We start from the raw sequence: 19,079 nt of genomic DNA, 5'->3' as shown, positions 1-19,079 counted from the left end.
AATCACAAATATTTGGAAATTTATGGTAGCAGGAGACCGAGCACCTGGATGGACGTTCTGTTAATCATAGAATCATTAGACTGGAATCTGCTGCTCAGGTCAGAAGTCTTGTACCATCCCAGTCAACTGTATATATTTTTATTTAAAATGATGAAAGAAGAAAGTAGTATTTTAAGAAAGCTGCTGTGGTGGAATGTAGTCTGGATCCACAGGATGGAGGGGCTGCATTCTAGAGCTATAAGAGGCAACTCAGCCCAGATATCCTGTGTGAGAGAAAGAGGGTGAAGACCGCCCCTCTTTAATAGTTCCTAGAGTACAACGGTACCTTGGTACTCAACTCCTTTGAAAATCACCAAATTTGGTACTCTACTCAACGTATTTTGATGCGTTGATATCATTTATTTGGTACTCGACACGTAAGCTAGAACTTTTTCATGTCGGCTGCCTTGTTTGTCACTACGTTATTCCTTATGGGAAAAATTTGTTTGGTACTTACAGTTTTTGGTACTCATTGCGCCTCCCAGAACCAATCAATGATGAGGACTGAGGTACCACCGTATATCCTTTTATGTAGGTAGTGGTCCCTTCAGTTTGGTAAGATTCTGCCTATAGATGTGACATAATAAAGTAATCTGCTTGGAAGAATCACTCCCCATCTTTCTTGATTTCTGGAGTCTGACAGCTGCTACTGTACATAAATTCTGAATAAGGTTTCAGAAAGAAAAATTCAATATTGGAAAGAGTTAAAGTATTAATTCTGCTGCCTTTAAATCCAGTATAACATCCTGACCTAGAAGAACTCGCCAGATACATACATTAGTCATCCAAGGAGGAGTAATTGTGAGAATGTAACAATAACAGATGGACAGAGTGATGGGAGAGCTAAATAAAATTGTTAGCTGATTGTTTCTGAGTCTTTATAAATTTGCAGTCTTGAGATTTTTAGACTCCTTTATAACTATAATTCTCAAGAAGATGTTGGCCAAGAAAAAGGTCTACTGGATGTAGATTGATAATGTCACATCTGTGTAAGAAAGGTATACAATAACAATGCAATGTAAAAAAAAAAGTGTAGAAAAGAGTGTACAATTTGGTAAGTTTACAAAAATTAGTGACGTGAGGAAAACTTAGAATTTACTGTGTCTCGAAACAAGTTGTTCTGAAAGATAAGCGAAATAAAAGGCCTGCTTTGAGGTAAATAAAGTTTTAATCTTTTGCCTGACCTAGCAGGAAGGTCTAATGAACAAGGCAAATAATATTAGCCTTTTGATTCCTGGAAAATTTATAGCTTAGAGGGAGCTGGGTGTGTACTTTAGTGGTCAGGAAATAGACTGAAATGAACTTGACAATGGCAGGAACAACTTTTTGGAGTGATTTTCCTGCCAGCTTCTCCAGTGACTTTGCTTGTGAGAAAATGGCAGGGAAGGTTGCATATACCGATCACGTGATGGCCAGATTTGGCAACTGTGGTAAGTCTGAGCTAGATGCCAAGTTCTTGGATCGCAATCATATCACCATTGCGATAGCCAAACTCTGATGAATGATTTTAAGTACCAGTCATTCAGTGCCACCACAGTTTTGAACAGTCAAAATAACAGAAAAACAGAATAGAATAATAGAGTTGGATGGGATTTTGAAGATTTTTCTAGTCCAGGGGTGTTAAACTCATGGCCCGTGGACCGGATGCGTAATTCACTGGCCACCCCAGTTTTAGCGAAGCGGGGGGGGGAATTGTGGAGCACCCACAATTTCAGAAGGGAAGCCAAGTGAGAGTACTAATACCACGCTATAAAGCCTTAGTAAGACCACACCTAGAGTACTGCATCCAATTTTGGTCACCACACTATAAAAAGATGTTGGGACTCTAGAAAAAGTGCAGAGAAGATCAACCAGGATGATTAGGGGACTAGAGACTAAAACATATGAAGAACGGTTGCAGGAACTGGGCTTGGCTAGTCTAGTAAAGAGAAGGACCAGGGGAGACATGATAGCGGTCTTCCAATATTTGAGATGCTGCCACAGAGAGGAGGAAGGGGTCAAGCTATTTTCTAAAGCACCTAAAGGCTAGACAGGGAATAATGGATGGAAACTGAACAAGGAGAGATTCAACCTGGAAATAAGGAGAAACTTTCTGACAGTGAGAACCATCAACCAATGGAACAGCTGCCCTCAGAAGTCGTGGAGTGTTATCACTTGAGACTTTCAAGAAGAGATTGGAGTGCCATTTGTCAGAAATGGTGTAGGGTCTCCCGCTTGTGTGGGGGGTTGGACTAGGTGACCTACAAGGTCCCTTCCAACTCTGATTACTGTTATCCGAAGCCGTTCCACTGGTTAATTGTTCTCTCCTTGATTAGTTTCTATCCATTGCTTCTTGTCTTGCCTTCAGGTACTTTAGAGAATAGCTTGACTCCCTCTTATTCAGTCATTGAATAAGTGGTCATAAATCAAGGTCTACCTGTACTTCTTGAAATCATTTCCATCAAATTTCAAAAAGTACAGCTTGATCTCTGTTTTAATTTTGTTTAATATTACTAATATCACAGTCCACCGCTCTGCAATTATTTTTTCTTTGCTGGCCTGTTTCTTGTTAAAAAGCTCCCCTTTTTGCAATAGTAGGAAATCCAGTGTTATCTTACCTGTTAAATCTCCCTTGCCTTCTTGTTCTGCATTTTTATTCCTTTTCTAATATATAGTTGCATTCTTTCATCACTATAACATCCCATAAGTGGCTGAGTAAGCATAACAGTTTATGAGCTGCTTGAAACCTTCCTTTCTTTGGCAGTTGTGCAAATCGTATCATATCCTGCCTTTTAGAAAAAAGAACACCGATCTAGAAGTTTTGCTATTTCTGTTTGTTTTAAAATTCTGCTTCTAAGCCTATCTCATTGCCAGCCAGGAAAAGGTGAATAATAATTTTCACTAACAATGTTGACACTGAATAAATAACCCTCACATATTCCCCAATTAGGTAATGTGAGTTGTTTCTTTTCAGTCATGTTCTGCTCTCTGTGAACAAACTAACAAAACAACAGCAGGAACTAATTTTGTGTACCATTTCAAATGTTATCCATGGAAGCTACTATAAAATATAAGAAACATTGTTTTAAACAGTTTCTCAATAACATTTAGACATCTGAGAATGCTGAATTATTCTATATCTGCAATTAACTGTCTATTTTCTCAGGCATTCCTTGGTATTATATAAGTTGAATTCAGAAATGTCTATGGAGAGTCTCGGTCAGCCAGGTCATAGTTGTCCCAAAGACGCTTTTTATCAAAAGGCATTTTTTCCTTGAAGACGTTTCTGATCTGATCTGAACTGAACTGAAGAAGCTTCTTGGATGAGAAGCGAAACGCCTTCAAGGAAAAAAGAAAATCCAGCTGCTTTTTGAAAAAAGATCTTTGGGATTGAATTCAGAAATTGGCATTGCGAAGATCTGAACTGTAGCCATTTCCAAATGACAGAACAACCACAAGACAAGATTTGTCTTGTGCCTTCAGGGTCACCTGAGTAGGGCACACCCATTTGCAATACTCAGGTGACCCTGAGGACACAGATAAACCTCCAAGTGGCCTCAACAACTATCTAAAATAATGCAAATGACTAGCTGTCTGCAAAGAGTATAAACCCTTCCGTTCCCCACCATCCAGTCAGACCTGAAGAAGCTTCTTGGATGAGGAGCAAAAGGTCTTCAAGGAAAAAAACCAACACACTCCAGTCGCTTCATGAAAAACCACCTTTGGGACAATCAAAAGAGATGTTTAGCCTTCAGAAAAGTCAACCAAGGTGAGATGTGATAGCATTCTTCAAAACTCAGAAAGCACGTCATATAGAAAGTCAAGTGATGCGCACCCTCTCATTCCAGAGAGCAGAACATGGAATAATAGGTTTAAGTCACAAAAGGTTGATTATAAGAAAGAACCGCTCAACATTGACACCAAATACTCCAACAGGTGATTGCCGTACCTTCCTTGAGCACTGGTGGTGCAGTGGTTAGAATGCCGTCTGGCAGGCTACCTCCTCTGCCCCCAGCCAGGAGTTTGATCCTGATGGCACTCGAGGTCGACTGAGCCTTCCATTCTTCCAAGGTCGGTAAAACGAGGACCCGGATTGTTAGCGGCAACATTGCAAACCTCCCCGAGGGTGCTGTAAAGTGCTATGGAGCAGTATATAAGCCTAAAAAGAGCCACAGTGGTGCAGTGGTTAGGATGCGGTATTGCAGGCTGACTCTACCCACAGCCAGGAGTTTGATCATGACTGATTCAGCCTTCCATCCTTCTGAGGTGGGTAAAATGAGGACTCAGATTGTTGGGGGCAAGAGGCTGACTATAAACCGCTTAGAGAGGGCTGGAAAGCACCATGGAGTGATATGTTAGTTCTAAGGGCTATTGCTCCTGGATCTGTTCATCCAGAGGCCAGATAAGGGTCTGTCTAGGATTGTTTAATTGGATTCTCTGCAGTGCTTTATAACCCTTCTTGCATTTTGTGCAAGAAGCCAGATGTCGAATCTTTTTGCGATAAGTCCTCCCATTCCCTTCCCCAGTTCCCACGGCTTAGCTCTGCGCTTATAAATTATGCAGTGTGCCATGGTAGTTAAAAATCTCGGGCAGGCAATGAAAAAAATGGACTAGAACAATGTAGATAACAGAAAGCAGTTCAGAAAAAGAGCGGGTTTACTCACGATAAGGCATGTATTTCTTACCAGCTGCATTAGATGCAAAAAAAAAAAAAAATTGATAAAGCAACACGTAATTCAGAGCGTAGAATTAGGATGCTGCAAATGTATGATGCTTAGCAGATCTGAAAGAAGATAGTAACGTGAGGGATATGCAGTTGTAACATGAAATCTACCTTTTTTAAAATAAAAATGACGTCTGGTAGAAGTATATTACTGAGTGAGAGTCATCATTAAATCAAAAACAGAATTTTGAATTTTTATGTCTATATCTAAATCCCTAGGTTATGGAAAATCCAAGATTTATATTTGAGTATATGAGAATATAGCTGTCATTTTTCCCCCCTCACTAAAGAAAGCCAGCAAATATTTTCTCTAAGGCCTTTTTCATCTACTCCACCCCTCCTTTTTCTGCCCTTCCCTTCCCCACCTCTCTTTGGAGGGTTGACCTTATCAAAGTGCAGTGAAGCTTATATGGCTTGCAGGTTTCAGATTTGCTCCAGGGTGTAAAGAAAAAAAAAAAGTCTTTATGCTACCAGAAAAAAAGAGGGTGTGTGTGGTAGGGTGGAATCAGCTTCCATTCTGGAAAGTAGAGTAATTTTACCACTGCTTTACACAATAAATCTGGCATGGCTTTGAGAAAAATTGATGATGAGAGCTGAGATTGGAGTCTGCTGCAGTCATTACCATTGTTGTTATTATTACTCCAATAGGGGGAAAGTAATTGAGCTTCATTCTACGCGCAATTCATTATTAAAAATAGTATTTTTCGGACACAAATGTAAATTCCCAACTCATTTTTGCATCACCTAACAGCACCATATCTTAAATGACAGTTGTATGCTACAGTTTGCATCTCCCTTACGGGGAGCTCATTGGCATCCAAGCTTATAGCGAGAGCGTAATTATTTCCATTTCATTGTGATGTCTTTGGGTGGCAGAGATATTTTTAGCTGTGAAATTGGATCTGGAGGAGAAAGTTCAGGAATTTTGATGAGGCTAAAAGTCTCTTTTCTTGAAAGGCTGCTGTGCATCGAGGGTTTCTCTCTTTCTCCGTAGTCCCCTCAGTTACTGTGATATGGGAGTTGAAGCATCTCAACAATTCTGCTTGTGGTGCAGAGGTGGTATTCAGCAGGTTCTGACCAGTTCTGGAGAAACAGTAGCGGGAATTTTGAGTAGTTCGGAGAACCGGCAAATCCCACCTCTGACTGGCCCCACCAACCCCATCTATTCTCTGCTTCCCGAGTCCCAGCTGATCGGCTGGGTCTTCTTTTGTTGCCCTGCAGAGGAGAACGGAGCTGGGAAGCAGGTTAGTGGGGTGGGGAGGGAATGGGGATTTTGCAGGATCCTTCCCCTGCCACGCCCACAGAACCGGTAGTAAAAAAAATTGAATCCCACCACTGTTGTGGTGCAATTGCCATCCTGTAATAGAAGCGCTACTAAAGCACGCTTTGTTACCCAAGCTGTTCAAAATTCTGCACCCTGGATCAGAAACGGACCTTTATTATTGCCTTATTTACATATAGAAGAAGCTGTGTACAGTCAGAGCCCCAGGAGTCAAGTGCTGTGAAACCAATATTGTGACCTTGTTGTTTCCCAGGTGGGCAAATGGTGCAAAATGGCAAGTCCGAACAAATTATGAAGTCCACATCGTACGCCATTCGGTTTGTACTGTTTTGTGAAATCCAACGGCTAATATGGGGTAGCAGGAGTGTCAAACTCGATTTCGTTGAGGGCTGCCTCAGGGTTGGGTTTGACCTCGGGAGGCCTCGGGGGCATAGCTAGGGTGGGCGTGTCCAGTTCGACATCCCTCGTGTCGGGGAGCACCTGTGGTGGCCAAGTGCTAAGGCAGGCCTTCCCTCAGACCTTCCTTCTCTTTCATTATAATCTTCCTTCCTTCCTTCTTTTCTTCCTTCCTTTTCTTCTTTTTCCTTCCCTCTTCATATGTTTTAGGAACTGGGCATGGCTAGTTTAGTGAAGGGAAGGACCAGGGGAGACATAATAGCAGTCTTCCAATATTTGAGGGGCTGCCACAGAGAGGAGGAAGGGGGTCAAGCTATTTTCTAAAGCACCCAAAGGCCAAACAAGGAACAGTGGATGGAAACTCAACAAGGAGAGATTCAACCTGGAAATAAGGAGAAACTTTCTGACAGTGAGAACAATCAACCCATGGAACAGAAGTTGCCTTTGGAAGTTGTGGGAGCTTCATCACTGGAAGCTTTCAAGAAGAGAGTGGACTGCCATTTGTCGGAAATGGTGTAGGGTCTCCTGCTTGGGTGGGGGCTTGGACTAGATGACCTACAAGGTCCCTTCCAATTCTGGTTATCTGTTAAGATGTTCTGTAGAACTGCACCCGTCATCAGTTGTGGCAGAGTGGAAATATATTAAGACCAGTAGCTGGACCAGAATACCTTGTTTTTCTCTTGAGGAAGTTTTAAAATAGGTGAGAACCTACTATAGGATCAGAGTTTGAAGAAACGGACTGGTTTGACAAGAAAGGGAATGAGGCAAAGATGCACAGTGTACCCATACCTCTGTGACTTAGACCATTGATATAAGAATGGCAGGATTGATGTAGGACAGCTACAATCAAAATTGAAGGTTAAGATAGCAATATTTTCAGATACGCGGATGACACTCTTCTGTTATCAGAAAGTATAGACTATCAGTCCCCAAGCTTTCCAAGGCTTGAAAGACCAATGGGGGTGGGGGAAGAGGGAATGCGAAAGTGATCGTGTGCAACTCCATTTGTGCAAGTGGAGTTTCGCGCACAACCATGTACACCTGCTGCTCATACAAATGGAGCTGCAAGTCCTTTAGAATAGAATAACAGAGTTGGAAGGGACCTTGGATGTCTTCTAGTCCAACCCCCTGTCTAGGCAGGAAACCCCACATCACTTCAGACAAATGATTATCCAACATCTTTGTAAAAACTTCTAGGGTTGGAGCATTCACAACTTTCTGGAGGCAAGTTGTTCCACTGATTCATTGTTCTCACCGTCAGGAAATTTCTCCTTAATTCCAGGTTGCTTCTCTCCTCGATTACTTTCCACCCATTGCCTGCCACTTGCGTAAATGGATTGGCACACATGCACATTTCACCTGCCGCTCGCATGGCCCAGTTCTGAACGGGACACGGGCCAGTACCGGGCCACAGCCGGGGGGGTTGGCGACCCTTGGTATAGACTTTGAAGAGCTCATTATGCAAATCCAAGCCCTCAGGGTGACAGTTTAGAGACGCAGTAAGACACCATGTAATGCTGTCTGACCTAGCAGCCAGGGCATACATTGTCAGATTTCTCGCATAGATCCCCAAAAGTTTGAAGTGTCAAACCTGAAGCTGTCCTGACTGAGGCCATCTTGGAGGCTTCAGTGTTGTCACACTGGAGCTGAGGGATAGGGAGTGGGGAGTTGTGGTAATATATCTTATTCATCATTTTCTGTAAATCCTTCGTACAGCTAATGCATAAGATCTAGGGATCTACAAATGCTCCTGGTGAGGGCAGTATTGCCTTTGCTATGGGTGTTTCGTCCTGTTTTGATCTGCAAAGCTTAGAGGGACCAGGAATATAGGTAAAAGTTCACAGTACACAGCCGAGCCATTCCCATGGGACTTTTCGTGCTTGGATGTTCTCATGGGACTTTCCACTTTGTATATTTTCACCCTGCTGAGATAATGTTGAGGTCATTGTTTTGATTTTGTACTTGCATTTTCTTTCTCAATAAAAGCTGGTACCTGGGTTCTCTCGGGGCTGGCATTTGCTCAGACGGTTCCCTGCGTCTCATTTCAAGTGCCAGACCACCACAGGGAGTAGAGATAGCCAGGGTTTTGTAGCCAAAACAAAATCCTTTTTCCTGGGAACCAAGGACATTCTCACACCTGATTAGAGGAAGGAGGAGTGATGTCACCAGACGGCACCTTGATTGGACTATGTGACTCATTGTTTGGGGAGAGGGGGAAAACTTTTAATTAGGTGAAAAACTGTGGGAACCTTCAGAGTCAGTTTTCACCCGAACTGTGCCAATATGATATATCCAAATAAAACTATTCTTTGAGGAATCTACCTGCCTCAGAGTTTTGCTCGTCACGGGTGTATTGCTTGGAACCCTGTCATCGATCTGCCTGTCATGCCCCTGTCAGAGTCTGAATCCGAGGAGGAAGCCAGACAGCTGACAGGGAATGGGAGCGTGGCTCTGTTGGCTGTGGAGGAAAATGGGGAAGGGCAAAGTCCGGCTGGGCAGAGTAGGGAAGAGATAGAACAAGGGAGAGGGGGTTCAGAGGAACACCCAGCCCACCCCCTCTTCATCCTAGGGCATGCAGGGAGGAACGGAGAAGAGAGCAACATGGGTTGTGTGGCTTACTGGGGAGGAAAGGGTCCTGATCCCCTTCATTAACCACAGCTGGGAAGACACTTGATAAGAAAGGCAGGCTGCATGTAGCATGGCTGTTGGGAGCAAACATGACTTTATCCTTTGTTATCATGGCTTATCTTTGTTCCTGGTGTCTTCCCAACCTTGTGAGTTTTGCCGCACCTTCAAGTCTGAAATTCTTGCTCCTGCTCTGCCAAACTAACTACTTCAGTTTGGCTTATTTGGACTTTAAGTTACAGTTTGTGTTGACCATGTTTTGGACTTAATTTTCTGCAGTCAAAGGCTGTTCCTGAGAGAGTTTTTCTCCAGCCAGAAGGTAACCTGGACATTGGAGGCAAAGTTGGAGATAATAAAGGGACTCTACTTGCTTATCTGACTGTGTTACCTTTGTGCCATGCCCCGGGTCCTTACACTGCCTGACTGGATCACATGCCAGGATCTTTTCAAAGACAGGACATTGGTATTCCTCAGCTAAAAGTGCTAAAGAATAAGTCTTGATCCCCTTTATTTATCTGGGTGAGTGCGTGATTGGTAAAATATTTAGATTGTATAATCAGCAATGAAAAAGGAGTGATGGGTGGAATATTTGAATACAGGCAGACCTCAAATTACAACCATTCATTTAGCTACAGTTTACAGGGGCGCAAAAAAAAAATGTCAATGGTGTCTCGCCATTGCTACATTTGCAGTATCTCCAGGGTCAGGTGATCAAAACTCAGGTGCTTGGCACCTAGTAGGTATATACAACATCTCAGGATCATGTGATCTGCATTTGCAGCCTTCCCACCTGGCTTCCCACAGGCAAAGTCAGCACAGAAAAACAGATTCACTTAATGACGGCACAATTTGCTAAACTGCAGGAATTCCCTTAACAGCCGTGGCCAAAAAAAAAAAAAAAGGAGGTTGTAAAATTTGATGCAAGTCAGTTAACAACTTCCATGCTTGGTGACAGAATTATGGTTGATTCCCAATTATGGTAAGTCGAGGGTTACCTGTCCCAAAGGTGCTTTTTTTTTTTTTTTTTCAAGAGGCAACTGGACTGTTTTTTCTTTCGAAGACCTTTCACTTCTCATCCAAGAAGCTTCTTCAGCTCTGACAGGATGGTGGGGAATAGAAGGATTTATATTCCTTGCAGACAAAGCTGGTAATTTGCGTCCTTTTTAGTGAGCCGTTGAGGGCACCTGGAGGTTTATGCATGTCCTCAGAGTCACCTGAGTGGTGCAAATAGATGTGGAGCCTTCTTGGAACGGTGGAAAGGACTGTGTTGTAGACTGGAGATAGATGGTGTCGCATCCCTCTCTCCCTGTTGAGAAAGAACTGTTCAATTTTGACATAGATGGCCTCTTTGACCCCTCTTTCATACCAGCAATTCTTCCTTTTCAATCGCTCTTCACAGATTTTAGTATCTAATTCTAAACCTGGTACAATTTACTGAATTACAGAACTAAATACTAAAACCTGTGAAGAGAGATTGAAAAAGGAGGGCTTATTTAGCCTTTAGAAGACAAAAATTGATTGCTTCCTTCGGATACCCAAAGAAGTATCACATATAAGGAAACAGATCTGTTGTTATTGCTTTAGATTGCAGGGTGGGGATTTATATTCTTAACTTGCTGGAAAATCCGTTGTACTCGAATGTTAGATTTTTTTTAAAAAAAGAAGAGTTGACTGGAGGAAATGGAGATGTTAATAACAGAATAACAGAGTTGGAAGGGACCTTGGAGGTCTTCTAGTCCAACCCCCTGCTCAGGCAGAAAACGCTATAGTACAATTGCAGACAAATGGTTGTGCAGTCTCCCTCTGAATACAGAGACCAGACCATGATCTGTCAGAGATGCTTTGATGTGGTCACTTGCCTTGACCAAGGAAGTTAAAAGAAGTGGCTTCAATAGCCTTTCCAGTTGTACGATTCCACGTAGTAAAACAGTTTGGTCTTTGATATAAAACTACATCTGCAGGTTTCTGCTATCAGATGTTTTTAAAATTCTCAGCGCAAGCAGCTCAGATACATCGTCGTTGTGGAGTTTTTCTGTTTACACAATGGGTGCAAGCCTGAAAAATAGGCTTTACAGAAATGTTTTTTATACAAGTATCCTGCATAGTGAAAATATAATGAATTATGAATGATTTCCAACCAGGGACATTTTGTTGGATGATTCATCTTTTTTTCCTTTAAAGTAGGTTTTGTTTTTTGTTTTTTTGGTTTGGCTTGTTGTACTGCTGTTTCTTTTCTGCCTTGAGAAAAACCTATCTGAAGAAGAAAAAAATAATTAAATTGAGAAAGAAAGACTTTTATGAGGTAAAACATCAGTCTTCCCAGCTTAGAAAAACCAACGTAGTTTATAGTACCGAGCATATTAAATCAGCTAAAAGGTGGTTTACAACGTGATGAGTACTACTAGATAGCAAAATATTTCCGTAATGATTAACGTATGTTGAAATCAGAATCATCGTACCAGTTCTAATTCTATTTGAAGCAAGATCTAATTGTAATTGTAACAAGTGAGCAGAAAAAAAAACAACAACAATAGGTGGATCATAGAAAATTTAATTTGGATTCTTCTCTTGAACAAAGGTTGAAGATGATGATCTAAGGCAGGAATCCCCAACCCTTGGGCCACGCTCTATTTCTGGACCTGTGGCCCATTCAGAACCGGGCCACGGAAGTGGCGGACAAACGCATGTACGGCTTCATTTGTGTGCACAGCAGGTGGGCAAGCGTGCACGTGCAGCTCTTATTTGTACAAGCATCAGGCACACATGCGCGGGGGATTCACTTGCCCACCACTCACAGGGAATCGTCCCTCTACCCCCCCACTCCCCACCAGTCTGCAAAGCTGGAACAGTTGTGGACCACTGATCTAAGGGTTTGTTTCCGCTGTTCAGCGTATGATTATGGTCCTATTCAGACCTTATTATCAAAGACAAAGTTCGCTAGGTAAGAGTGAGTTAGGAGTTGTAGAGAGCAAGGAAAATTACCTCAGTGGAGATACACGGGATCTGTTGCCTCAGTAAAAGGAGCCGAGAGAATGTCTTTAGTCCAGAACTGCAAAATACCAATTGAAAAGCAGCTTCACCTATGGAGTTTATGGAGGGGAGGAGGAGGAGAGGGGGAAGGAGTATTTTGGGGGCATGGTGCGCCTTGAGATTGGTTGGGTTTTTGGTTTTTTTTGCAGACGTTTCATTACCCAACTAGATAACATCATCAGTGCTAGAAGGGAGTGGGGTTTGTGGAGAGGAGGAGGACTGTGGGGTCTTGGGGGCTCTCTGATCTTGGTGGTTTTCTTGCAGACGTTTCATTACCCAACTAGATAACAGCATCAGTGCTAGAAGGGAGTAGGGTTTGTGGAGAGGAGGAGGACTGTGGGGTCATGGGGGCTCTCTGATCTTGTTGGTTTTCTTGCAGACGTTTCATTACCCAACTAGATAACATCATCAGTGCTAGAAGGGAGTAGGGTTGGGTCGCTCCCCTCTCCCTAATTCACTCAGCTATAAGGAGGAGGAGGAGATGGCACACCATAATCAGACCTGAAAAAATTCTGCTTTTGTAGTTAATCTCCATAAAAGTAATGTTAACTTTCTTGTGGAATTGATTTCCTGGTCTGGTTTAGTTAGGGCGCTCTCACTCTGCACCCAACCATACAATCAACACTGGGAACATGGAGATGTTCTCGAGTGTCTTGATATTGCTTTTAGTAATTAGAGTAACTCACTAAAGATAAAACTGTAGTGGCTCATTGAGGAAGTTGGAAAAAACTTGAAAAATGCTACTGTGGAAATATGTGAAGTTCAAATGGATGTTTCTTGGAAGGCTAAACATTATATATATATATATATATATATATATATATATATATATATATATATATATATATATATATATATATGTATGTATGTGTGTATATATATATATGTATATATTCTTAAGTTTTCGCGGGTACTTACATGTATGGCATTCAGCTCTGTTCGGGTATTTTCCCACGTCATTGTAGTTGTGCTTTTAAAGTTGTAGCAACGTTTCGGCAGAATCTCATCTGCCATCATCAGGCTTCTGATATATATGTTTTTGAGGTCACAAGCCTGAAGATGATGAATGAGACTTCGTCGAAACGTTGCCTAGATACTTCCAATCTTACGCGAAAACCCGAATAACCAAAGATCCATATATTTGTGTGTGTGTGTGTGTGTGTGTGTGTGTGTATAATGTTGTTTCCTGCCAAATTTTTTCAAATTCTTATTTCCCCGTGCTAAAAAAAGAAGAAGAAAAGCAACGAATGAATATAGAATGAAGATCATGTGAAGTGTTAGTACCACTTTATGGTGCCTTAGTAATATTGGAATATTGCATTCAGTTTTGGTCACCATGATATAAAACACATGTTAAGACTCTAGAAAGAGTGCAGAGAAGAGCAACAAAGGTGATTAGGGCACTGGAGGCTAAAACATATGAAGAAGGGTTGCAGGTACTGGGTATGTCTAGTTTAATGAAAAGAAGGACTAGGGGAGATGTGATAACAGTGTTCCAGTATCTAAGGAACTGCCACAAAGAGAGTCAAGCTATTCTCCCAAACCACCTGAGGGCAGGACAAGAAGCAATGGATGGAAACTAAACAAGAAGAAAAGCAACCTAGAACTAAGGAGGAATTTTCTTGACAATGAGAAAAAATAATCCGTGGAACAACTTGCCTCCAGAAGTTGGGAATGCTCAAACACTGGAGGTTCTTAAGAAGAGACTGCACAACCATTTGTCTGCAATTGTACTATAGCGTTTCCTGCCTGAGCAGGGGGTTGGACTAGAAGACCTCCAAGGTCCCTTCCAACTCTGTTATTCTGTTATTGAAAGTTGTATCTTTATATTTTGGCAATTGGAGGTAGAGAGCAGCATGCTTTGTATTTTAATACTTACATGGACTTTAGGAATGCAAATAAAAATCATTATGTAATTTTTTCTGCTTTTTCTACTTGAATGCAGTTTCCCTTTTAGCAAATTATGGAAAAAATAATTTCATTCTGCAATATACTTTAAAAGTTTGATCCTTATAAATCCAGCTCTGTATATAATTTAAAAGTAACAAAAAACAATTAAACAAAAAAAATGAAATAGCCGTGAAAACCTGTCTGAAATAGACATCTCATTTATTTTATTTTTTCTGAAGATAATGAAGCTTGCTTTTTTGGCAAATACCCTTTCAGAGAAATCCAAAGGTATGCAACTCAAACATAAATAGCATTCTCACAAATCCTTCTTCCTTCATTAAAAAAAAAAAAAAAGTGGGTCTGAAAAGCATTGCCTTTGCTGGTCTGCTAACTGAATGGATTCATTTAGAAAAAAGATATATCTTTGGAACTGGATTGTTGCTTTTGCTGGCCCCTTCTAGGATTAGAAGGAGATTCAGTGGTAGTTCAAGTTTCTTGGAATCTGCTTCTTTTTAAAGGGGTTTATTCAGTCCTTAAGAACATGAGATTTTTTTTTTAAAGGGAAAATTGAAGCTATGAAGAAAAACAGTTCAGAAACTGGAATTCCTAATCCGTTAGCGGTTTCAGTTGATCTCTCTGATTGTAGGAATGTAGGCTGTTTTCAAGAAACTTCGTAAATTGGATTAATACCTGATAACTAAAATGTTATAAGTAATGTTTGACTAAATGAAATAGGAGACTTCCAAAAGAGTGATTTTAACATTTTAGTTATTAAATTAAATAGATTATATCCAGAGGTGTTAAAAAAAGCACATGTAGTGAAATGAAGGCAAAACTGTAGGAAAGAGTAAAACAAATGCAGTATAAAATTTAAAAACACGACAATCTAAAATGAAACAACATGGTAAAACCACAGTGAAATAACAGGTGTGAAAATCTGAGTATTCAAACTGCTTTGTAAAATCCTGACGAGAATAAAAAGAGTGTTACATATAACTGCATACGCGCAGGAGCTAGCATGCTGGCAGTATCCTCATTGTTCAGTTTGAAAGCAAGTAAATTATCTTGCGACAAGAGGCTGGTATAGATCTAGATTTTTTTTTTAAAAGCTGATTTTTTGTCTCTGCCTGCTTCATTATTCCGAAAGGAATGTTCTGGCATTTCCTCATCAGAGCTTTACAAAGAAATTATATAGATTGGATGGTGCCTGAAAGGTTTATGTTTCAACGTAAAATGAAGATCAGCTTGAAAAAAAGTAGCTATTGAACTGAGGAAACAGTAATTTTGGAAGAAATTCTGTCAACCTGAGGTGATAGATAACATCAGAACAAAAAAAGGTATTGGGTAGTCCTCCACTTATGACAACAATTGGGTCCAGAATTTCCATTTAATAAGGCAGTGGTTAAATGATGCACACCCAATTTTAGTCTATTTTGCCACATATTTTAAGCGAATTAACATAGTTGTTAAATGAATCATGTGGACATTAAGCGAATCCAGCATTCTCCATTGACTTTGCTTCTCAGAAGCCAGCTGGGAAGGTCTACAAAAAGCAATCACATGGCCCTGGGATGCTATAACCCTTGTAAATAAATGTCTTTTGCCAAGCACCTGAATTTTGTTCATGTGATCAACAGTGATAAGTGTGAGGACTGGGCTATAAATCACTTTTTTTCAGAGCCAATGTAACTAACTTTGACCATTCACTCAATGAATGGGTGTAAGTCAAAGACTACTGGTAGAGATTTAGGGAAACTTGTCAAAAGTAAGCTGAGAAGATTGGTGTGAATTGCACTTCTTCCAAAATGCAACTTCATGCATTAGTTCTTATATAAATGTGATAAAAATGACAGTTGGATAACTAAAATTCTATTGTTTTCCTCGCACTCAGCTGACTAGCTGAGGTAGAGAGAAGATGGTACAATTAGATTTTTATTGTAACATTATCTGCTCTGTTTCACTTTTAATAAAAAGTAAAAGGATCCAAACTTTGTCAAGGACCTTGGAGTACTCATCTCTGATGATCTAAGTGCTGGAGCCCACTGTAACTACATAGCCAAAAAGGCGTTAAGAGTTGTTAATCTAATCCTACGTACCTTCTTCTCTGGTAATATCACACTACTAACTAGAGCATACAAAACATTTGCTAGACCAATACTCAAATACTGCTCATCAGTCTGGAACCCATATCATGTATCTGATATTAACACAATTGAAACAGTCCAGAAATATTTCACAAGAACAGTTCTCCACTCCTCTACTCATTGCAGAATACCTTATGCCACCAGACTTGAAACTCTAGACCTAGAAAACCTAGAACTATGCCGCCTCTGGTCCGATCTAAATATAGTATATATAATCATACATTGCAATGTCCTACCTGCAAATGAATACTTCAGCTTCAATCATAACAATACAAGAGCACACAATAGATACAAACTCAAGGTTAACCGCACCAAACTTGACTGCAGAAAATACGACTTCAACAACAAAGTGGCCAATGTCTGGAATACTCTACCTGACTGTGGTTTCTTCCCCAAACCCCAAAAACTTTAACCTTAGACTGTCTACTATTGACCTCACCCCTTTCCTAAGAGGTCTGTAGGGGGCGTGAATAAGCGCACCAACGTGCCTACCGTCCCTTACCTATTGTTTCTTTTTATTTTTCTAATAAGTATCTATCTCATGTATTCAAAACTATGTTTATTCTTATACCTGTATCTTGTAAGTGATTGACAAATCAAATAAATACTAAAAATATCCCGTAAAGCCTTAGAAGAAGTTTATTGCCTAATCATAACTTAAGTAATGTAAACCTATTGGAATTTCATTATGCCACTTCGGTATAAAAAGCTTAATCTAACTTTCTTTTAAATTCAGACTCTTTACTCAGTAGTTTAACTGAGTATGTTCTTGGGAAAATTATTTCTCTCTCTCTCTCTCTCTCTCTCCTCCCGCCCTCTCTCTCTCTCTCTCTCTCTCTCTCTCTCTCTCTCTCTCTCACACACACACACACACACACACACACACACACACACACTTGCTCATGCTTGCAATCTAATAGTCTGTTTTTTTTTCTTCATCTCATGTGATTTATAAAGGCACTGTCTCTGAGAAGGCTTTTTTTGGAAGAGGGATGATAAGAAAATTTCCACAAATCTCATTTATCTTCCAGCCTTTTGACAGCGCATTCACTCTAAAATGGCTGCTCATAGGCACAACAGATCTATTTCTAATGGCTTTGATCTATCTTTAGACCTGCTTTGAGTATCAGTGGGACAAATTAAGACATGATTAAAAAGTTACACTGACTAGAAAGGGGGGGAACTCATTTAAAAACAGTATCAATACAGAAATATATACACTGCTCAAAAAAATAAAGGGGACACTTTAACAACATAATGTAACTCCAAGTCAATCACACTTCTGTGAAATCAAACTGTCCACTTAGGTAGCAACACTGATTGACAATCAGTTTCACATGCTGTTGTGCAAATGGAATAAACAAGAGATGGAAAGCATAGGCAGTTAGCAAGACATCCCCAATAATGGAGTGGTTCTGCAGGTGGTGACCACAGACCACTTCTCAGTTCCTATGCTTTCTGGCTGATGGTTTGGTAACTTTTGAATGCTGGCAGTGCTTTCACTCTAGCAGTAGCATGAGATGGAGTCTACAACCTGCACAAGTGGCTCAGGTAGTACAGCTCATCCAGGATGGCACATCAATTTGTTGTGGCAAGAAGGTTGTGGCAAGAAGTTTTGCTGTGTCTGTCAGCGAAGCTGTGTCTGTCCACAGCATGGAGGCGCTATCAGGAGACAGGCCAGTACCTCAGGAGACGTAGAGGAGGCCGTAGGAGGGCAACAACCCAGCATCAGGACCGCTACCTCTGCCTTTGTGCAAGGAGGGACAGGAGGAGCATTGCCAGAGTCCTGCAAAATGACCTCCAGCAGGCCACCAATGTGCATGTGGCTGCTCAAACGGTCAGAAACAGACTCCATGAGGGGGTTATGAGGGCCCGATGTCCACAGGTGGAGGTTGTGCTTACAGCCCAACACCATGCAGGATGTTTGGCATTTGCCAGAGAACACCAAGATCGGCAAATTCACCACTGGTGCCCTGTGCTCTTCACAGATGAAAGCAGGTTCACACTGAGCACATGTGACAGACGTGACAGGGTCTGGAGATGCCGTGGAGAATGTTCTGCTGCCTGCAACATCCTCCAGCATGACCGGTTTGGCAGTGGGTCAGTAATGGTGTGGGGTGGCATTTCTTTAGGGGGCCGCACAGCCCTCCATGTGCTTGCCAGAGGTAGCCTGACTGCCATTAGGTACCGAGATGAGATCCTCAGACCCCTTGTGAGACCATATACTGGTGCGGTTGGCCCTGGGTTTCTCCTAATGCAAGACAATGCTAGACCTTATGTGACTGGAGTGTGTCAGCAGTTCCTGCAAGATGAAGGCATTGATGCTATGGACTGGCCCACCTGTTCCCCAGACCTGAGTCCAATTGAGCACATCTGGGACATCATGTCTCACTCCATCCACCAACACCACGTTGCACCACAGACTGTCCAGGAGTTGGGGGATGCTTTAGTCCAGGTGTGGGAGGAGATCCCTCAGGAGACCATCCGCCACCTCATCAGGAGCATGCCCAGGTGTTGTAGGGAGGTCATACAGGCACGTGGAGGCCACACACACAACTGAGCCTCATTTTGACTTGTTTTAAGGACATTACATCAAAGTTGGATCAGCCTGTAGTGTTTTTTCCACTTTAATTTTGAGTGTAACTCCAAATCCAGACCTCCATGGGTTGCTAAATTTGATTTCCATTGATAATTTTTGTGTGATTTTGTTGTCAGCACATTCAACTATGTAATGAACAAAGTATTTAATAAGAATATTTCATTCATTCTGATCTAGGATGTCTTGTTTTTGTGTTCCCTTTATTTTTTTGAGCAGTGTATATTCTTATTCCCGAATAACTCACTCAATTTAGATAGCAAGCAATTTATATAGGTGTTAAAACGTATAAGTTATCAAAAAACCAAGACGTCTTTGGTAGCTTTGATATTCAGAAATCTCTGTCTGAAATGCAGTATCTTTCTAATAAAATTG

The 19,079-nt window shown here is 41.2% G+C and overlaps 1 protein-coding gene across 2 annotated transcripts in view; it reads left to right on the top strand.

The window, feature by feature from the left end:
• TRAPPC9 (trafficking protein particle complex subunit 9) overlaps positions 1-19,079 on the top strand; it is a 299,696-nt gene that overhangs the window by 119,844 nt on the left and 160,773 nt on the right. The window lies entirely within an intron of this gene.

The sequence above is a fragment of the Pseudonaja textilis genome, chromosome 3 (assembly GCF_049901715.1).
Source record: "Pseudonaja textilis isolate UNSWEBS1 chromosome 3, rPseTex1.2, whole genome shotgun sequence".
NCBI lineage: Eukaryota > Metazoa > Chordata > Lepidosauria > Squamata > Elapidae > Pseudonaja > Pseudonaja textilis.
Note: the sequence above shows the minus strand (reverse complement) of the source record. Positions and strands in the feature narration are given on the sequence as shown.